The sequence below is a fragment of the Triticum aestivum genome, chromosome 3D, assembly GCF_018294505.1.
Source record: "Triticum aestivum cultivar Chinese Spring chromosome 3D, IWGSC CS RefSeq v2.1, whole genome shotgun sequence".
Classification (NCBI taxonomy): Eukaryota; Viridiplantae; Streptophyta; class Magnoliopsida; order Poales; family Poaceae; genus Triticum; species Triticum aestivum.
In genome coordinates this window covers 611,103,092-611,110,375 of record NC_057802.1, presented here as the reverse complement: position 1 = coordinate 611,110,375, position 7,284 = coordinate 611,103,092, and positions in this window count along the sequence as shown.

Here is a 7,284-nt window from a genome sequence, read left to right as displayed (position 1 = left end):
CGCATAGCATGTGCAAAAAAGTAGAGAGGGTCACGGCAAAAACTGGATGCACTTCGTGTACAAACTGGACAATCTCTTTCGAAGTATCATGGTTTCACACGAAAACTCATCTGTTACACGAGGAATTCAAAATTTTAATAACTTATTACAACTCCGGACTTTTTTTGCGTTCAGCAGGCGCCATTCAAAGCCACGTCATCAACTTTCAACCCTTTCTGACATAATTTGCTATTTTTAATGCATTTACCGATTTGTTCTGAGCTAAATGGCCCTGAAATTGAAAAGCACTACAAATGAACTCTGAAAAGGTTAAAACTTGTCATGGTATCATCATTTCACCCGCATAGCATGTGCAAAAAAGTAGAGAGGGTCACGGCAAAAACTGGATGCACTTCGTGTACAAATTGGACAATCTCTTTCGAAGTATCAGGGTTTCGGACGAAAACTCATCTGTTACACCGGCAATTCAAAATTTTAATAACTTATTACCACTCCGGACTTTTTTGCGTTCAGCAGGCGCCATTCAAAGCCACGTCATCAACTTTCAACCCTTTCTGACATAATTTGCTATTTTTAATGCATTTACCGATTTGTTTTGAGCTAAATGGCCCTGAAATTGAAAAGCACTACAAATGAACTCTGAAAAGGTTGAAACTTGGCATGGTATCATCATTTCACCCGCATAGCATGTGCAAAAAAGTAGAGAGGGTCACGGCAAAAACTGGATGCACTTCGTGTACAAACTGGACAATCTCTTTCGAAGTATCAGGGTTTCACACGAAAACTCATCTGTTACACGAGGAATTCAAAATTTTAATAACTTATTACAACTCCAGACTTTTTTTGCGTTCAGCAGGCGCCATTCAAAGCCACGTCATCAACTTTCAACCCTTTCTGACATAATTTGCTATTTTTAATGCATTTACTGATTTGTTTTGAGCTAAATGGCCCTGAAATTGAAAAGCACTACAAATGAACTCTGAAAAGGTTAAAACTTGGCATGGTATCATCATTTCACCCGCATAGCATGTGCAAAAAGTAGAGAGGGTCACGGCAAAAACTGGATGCACTTCATGTACAAACTGGACAATCTCTTTCGAAGTATCAGGGTTTCGGACGAAAACTCATTTGTTACACCGGCAATTCAAAATTTTAATAACTTATTACAACTCCGGACTTTTTTTGCGTTCAGCAGGCGCCATTCAAAGCCACGTCATCAACTTTCAACCCTTTCTGACATAATTTGCTATTTTTAATGCATTTACCGATTTCTTTTGAGCTAAATGGCCCATAAATTGAAAAGCACTACAAATGAACTCTGAAAAGGTTGAAAATTGGCATGGTATCATCATTTCACCCGCACAGCATGTGCAAAAAAGTAGAGAGGGTCACGGCAAAAACTGGATGCACTTCGTGTACAAACTGGACAATCTCTTTCGAAGTATCAGGGTTTCGGACGAAAACTCATCTGTTACACCGGCAATTCAAAATTTTAATAACTTATTACAACTCCGGACTTTTTTTGCATTCAGCAGGCGCCATTCAAAGCCATGTCATCAACTTTCAACCCTTTCTGACATAATTTGCTATTTTTAATGCATTTACCGATTTATTTTGAGCTAAATGGCCCTGAAATTGAAAAGCACTACAAATGAACTCTGAAAAGGTTAAAACTTGGCATGGTATCATCATTTCACCCTTATAGCATGTGTAAAAAAGTAGAGAGGGTCACGGCAAAAACTGGATGCACTTCGTGTACAAACTGGACAATCTCTTTCGAAGTATCAGGGTTTCAGACGAAAACTCATCTGTTACACGAGGAATTCAAAATTTTAATAACTTATTACAACTTCGGACTTTTTTTTGCGTTCAGCAGGCGACATTCAAAGCCACGTCATCAACTTACAACCCTTTTTGACATAATTTGCTATTTTTAATGCATTTACTGATTTGTTTTGAGCTAAATGACCCTGAAATTGAAAAGCACTACAAATGAACTCTGAAAAGGTTAAAAGTTGGCATGGTATCATCATTTCACCCGCATAGCATGTGCAAAAAAGTAGAGAGGGTCACGGCAAAAACTGGATGCACTTCGTGTACAAACTGGACAATCTCTTTCGAAGTATCATGGTTTCACACGAAAACTCATCTGTTACACGAGGAATTCAAAATTTTAATAACTTATTACAACTCCGGACTTTTTTGCGTTCAGCAGGCGCCATTCAAAGCCACGTCATCAACTTTCAACCCTTTCTGACATAATTTGCTATTTTTAATGCATTTACCGATTTGTTCTGAGCTAAATGGCCCTGAAATTGAAAAGCACTACAAATGAACTCTGAAAAGGTTAAAACTTGTCATGGTATCATCATTTCACCCGCATAGCATGTGCAAAAAAGTAGAGAGGGTCACGGCAAAAACTGGATGCACTTCGTGTACAAACTGGACAATCTCTTTCGAAGTATCAGGGTTTCGGACGAAAACTCATCTGTTACACCGGCAATTCAAAATTTTAATAACTTATTACCACTCCGGACTTTTTTTGCGTTCAGCAGGCGCCATTCAAAGCCACGTCATCAACTTTCAACCCTTTCTGACATAATTTGCTATTTTTAATGCATTTACCGATTTGTTTTGAGCTAAATGGCCCTGAAATTGAAAAGCACTACAAATGAACTCTGAAAAGGTTGAAACTTGGCATGGTATCATCATTTCACCCGCATAGCATGTGCAAAAAAGTAGAGAGGGTCACGGCAAAAACTGGATGCACTTCGTGTACAAACTGGACAATCTCTTTCGAAGTATCAGGGTTTCGGACGAAAACTCATCTGTTACACCGGCAATTCAAAATTTTAATAACTTATTACAACTCCGGACTTTTTTTGCATTCAGCAGGCGCCATTCAAAGCCATGTCATCAACTTTCAACCCTTTCTGACATAATTTGCTATTTTTAATGCATTTACTAATTTGTTTTGAGCTAGATGGTCCTGAAATTGAAAAACACTACAAATGAACTCTGAAAAGGTTGAAACTTGGCATGGTATCGTCATTTCACCCACATAGCATGTGCAAAAAAGTAGAGAGGGTCACGGCAAAAACTGGAAGCACTTCGTGTACAAACTGGACAATCTCTTTCGAAATAAATAGAAGAAAATAAATAAAGCAGAAAAGAAAAAAACTATATAAAAAACTACTCAGAAATAAATAGAAGAAAATAAATAAAGCAGAAAATAAAAAACTATATAAAAAATTACTCAGAAATAAATAGAAGAAAATAAATAATGCAGAAAAGAAAAAACTATATAAAAAATTGTCGGGGCGCTGCCTAGTGGGCCTGCCAGACCTCGGGCGTGGAAATTCAGGCCCAGAAGGGCCAGCAGGCTCACAGGGCAGTGTCGGTGTCAAAACCAGCGGATCTCGGGTAGGGGGCCCCGAACTATGCGTCTAAGGTCGATGGTAACAGAAGACAAGGGACACAATGTTTACCCAGGTTTGGGCCCTCTCTATGGAGGTAATACCCTACTTCCTGCTTGATTGATCTTGATGAATATGGGTATTACAAGAGTTGATCTACCACGAGATCGTAATGGCTAAACCCTAGAAGTCTAGCATGTATGACTATGGTAATGAATATGTCCTTTCCGGACTAAGTCCTCCGGTTTATATAGACACCGGGGAGATCTAGGGTTACACAAGGTCGGTTACAGAGAAAGGAATGTACATATCCGGTCGCCAAGCTTGCCTTCCACGCCAAGGAGAGTCCCATCCGGACACGGGTGCGGTCTTCGGTCTTCGTATCTTCACAGCCCATCAGTCCGGCCCATGGCTAACAGGCCGGACGCCCGAGGACCCCTTAGTCCAGGACTCCCTTAGTAGCCCCTAAACCCGGCTTCAATGACGAGGAGCCCGGCGCGCAGATTTGTCTTCGGCATTGCAAGGCGGGTTCCCCTCTTTCCGAACTCCAAGATAGTCTTCAGACGCGATGATTGTGTCCGGTCCTGTAACACACACCCCACACAACCGTAGAGAGAATGTAATACTTTCACGAGTCCAATCCGCTGACAACTTTTACAACATGACATCACGTCTGCCCGGTCATAATTTCGAACCGTTTTTCATCTGCTGCCCCGCGTTTCGAGACGCGGTTGCCATTGGCACGTCTTGCAAAGCAGAGATCGTGTCCCCTCTATTACGGGATTCCTTTGTCGATACGGACGTGGGTAACCCAACCATCCTTAGGGTACAACTCCTTGGGAATAGGCAAATTTTAATGCCCGGGAGGAGGCGCTCGATATTCTTGGCCTTTATAAAGGGGCATAGACCCACCTTTCCTCTCCACGCTTGCTTCTTCCTCGACTCTTACTACCTTGAGTTCCAACACCCAGGTTTCACCCTCCGTAAGCCTTAGTCATGTCCGGATCCAGCCGTCAAGGCTGGTGGGTGGCTTCTTCTGTTACAGAGGAGGATATCGCAAAGCTTCGGGCAGCAAGATATCTGACCGTAGAAATCCTCCATCGGCTTCCCGCGGAGGGGCAGGTTATCCCTACCCCCAGATCCGGCGAGAGGGTCGTGTTTGTTTCCCACTTTCTCCAAGGATTAGGGTTCGCCCTCAATCCCTTCGTTCGGGGGCTCATGTTCTATTACGGATTAGATTTTCACGATTTCGCCCCGAACTCTGTTCTTCTTATCTTGGCGTTTATAGTCACGTGCGAAGACTTCCTCCGAACTCCTCCACACTTCGGCTTGTGGCTCAAGACCTTCAATGTGAAACCGCAAATGATAGAGGGGGAGCAGGCGGAATGCGGTGGTGCCTTAGTGAGCAAGCTCGCCAATGCTGTCTGGCTAAAAGGACTTTCAGAGAATCTTCCGACTTATGGCAGCAGGAGTGGTTCTATATCACCGAGCCCCGTGGTTCCAAGTGGGTAGCTGCGCCTGCGTTTTGATCCAGCCCCCAATTCAGGTTGCATTGTGGATTAATAAGGGTTTGGACTGGGGATCAGTTGACGAGGTGCGGACTCTGCAAAGTCGCATCCGAAGCCTTATTGAGAAGGACATCACTATTGTCAACGTTATTCAGGTAATGCTGGTCCACCAGACCCTGCCGTGCCAGCGACGGCCTCTCCGTCTGTGGGAGTTTAACCCAGAAGGGCCACGGACTCTTCAGCACTTCTTCGGCACTACGAACGAAGGAATGTGGAAATTATTCTTCGGGAGGCGAAAACAATGGCCGGACACCACCGAAGATACTGGCCTAGACTGTAACTATCCGGACACCCAGGTAAGTACTCATCCGCCGAACACCTCATAATCAGATATCCTGTGCTAAGATACTGAGCAAACCATCCTTTTCCAGGGCTAGATGAAGAAAGCAAAACGGATTAGGTGTCCGGCCCCTCTTCCCGAAGACTCAGCAGACTCCGTGTTAACACGGATGCTGGCACCGGCACCATACCAGATACCGGCAGGGGAGGGTAAGGTGGAGAGTGAGAAGACCCGGGATGACCTTCGTTCCGGAGGTAAATCAGATATTGAGTCCGGAGAAATCGATATTTCCTCGCCCGAAGACGAAGGTGAAAAAGAAGCCAGTATCCCTTCTCCATTCAGGAGGAAAAGGACCGCCTCCGAAGGTTGGGAGGGGCGGTCTCCTAAGAGAGGCGAGATGCCACCGTTGAGCGGCTCGGAATTGGAAGGCGATGCCAGTGAACGGCTCCGTCATGAGGACAAGCCCTCAACCAAACCTTAAGTGAATCCGGGGTACTTTGATAGCGTCCCGCTTCTTTCCTGTTACCAAAGAGACACGTAACGTGCCTGTGTGTTTTTACAGTCCGGCACAGAGTTCCTCTGGGCACTCCTCTTCTTCGGGAGATCTCCTCCCAGAGATGATGGAAAGCGAGACGCCTCCCCCGACCTCCTCGCCCAATAAGGCGGACGACTCCGAAGTGTCATCTCGGAGGGTTATTTTTTATCAACAAGAGGTGCAGGGGATGAAGGAGGCAGTACCCGAAGGTGAACCTCCAATCGTTCAGGATTCGGGGGCCAATAATGAAGGCCCCGGACTGTCCGGTTGCCAGCCAACGATGATTCTGGAGACGGGTGAACGGGTTCCTTTAAAGGATGGTCGTGCTCCCGGAGCGGCTTCTGGAGACCCGACGACACCGGATACATTGCGGGATATGCTGCGAAAAGCATCTGTCTCGGAGGAATAGTGTACCTTGATGGGTACGGTGGTTGAGAAGATTCTGTCCACGAAGAGCGGATTGAATGAAGCCTTCATGAGCCTGCTAAGAGGCTTCGAGGTTTGTAATATAATGTTTTCAACTATATTTTACTTGCAAAGATGCACCTGTGTATTGGTAGTAGCCCCTAAGACTAGGGTTGGCTCCACATGGGAGGCGAACGGAGGATTGAGAAAAAGTATTCCAGGACTAATCTAATTAACTTGAACACAGGCTGCTTCCCCCCTGGCTACTTCCCAGACTACGGAAATTGCCGAGCTGCAGTGGAAGCTTGATGTGGCAGGGGATGACATTGCGTTAATCAATACGCGTCTTGACGAATCGCAAGGTATGTATTCGGGGCAGTCCCTTCACATACTTTTTGTGATATAAGCATAACGTTGAAGGTTATATACTGGAATATGCATGACTGGAGATGGTGCCGCCGCCGTTGAAATTCTTTGGGCAGAGCTGGCCCGGGCCAAGGAGCAGGCCCGGTTTAGTAATGCGGCTGCCGAAAAGGCATCGGCTGAGTTAAAAGCCGAACAAGCTGCTCGGCGCCAAGACGAGGAGAAGATATCCGCGATGGCGCTCGAATTAAAAAATGCTGCTGGCCGCTGTGAACTTCTTGAGAAGGAAAATGAAGCCAAAACGGCTGAACTTGACAAGGCCTTACGAGAGGTGAGAGAGGCGCGGCCCAAATCCAGAGCGGCCCGCGAGGAGATCCGGCAAGCTGGGGAGATTGCAGTCGGTAAGCCCTTTTTGCTGCAGACGAAGTTCGGCGATCCGAACTATGCTCAGCTTAACCGAGTGTGGAGTTCTCCGCACGAGTTTTTAGACTTGCCGAAGAGTTCTTCCGATGCGGCGCAGTTTTACCAAGCGCGAGAGGGATATGCAACGGAGAAGCTTTTCTGGTCACAGTTTGGTGCGTCAAAGCGCTCCCTGTTGCTGAATGAGCAGATGTCTCAATGGGCCGAGCTACATAGGATATCCGGCACTGCCATGAAGAACGTCATAATCCGGCTGTGGCCGAATGAGCCCGTTCTGAATAGCTACTTCGGCTTGGT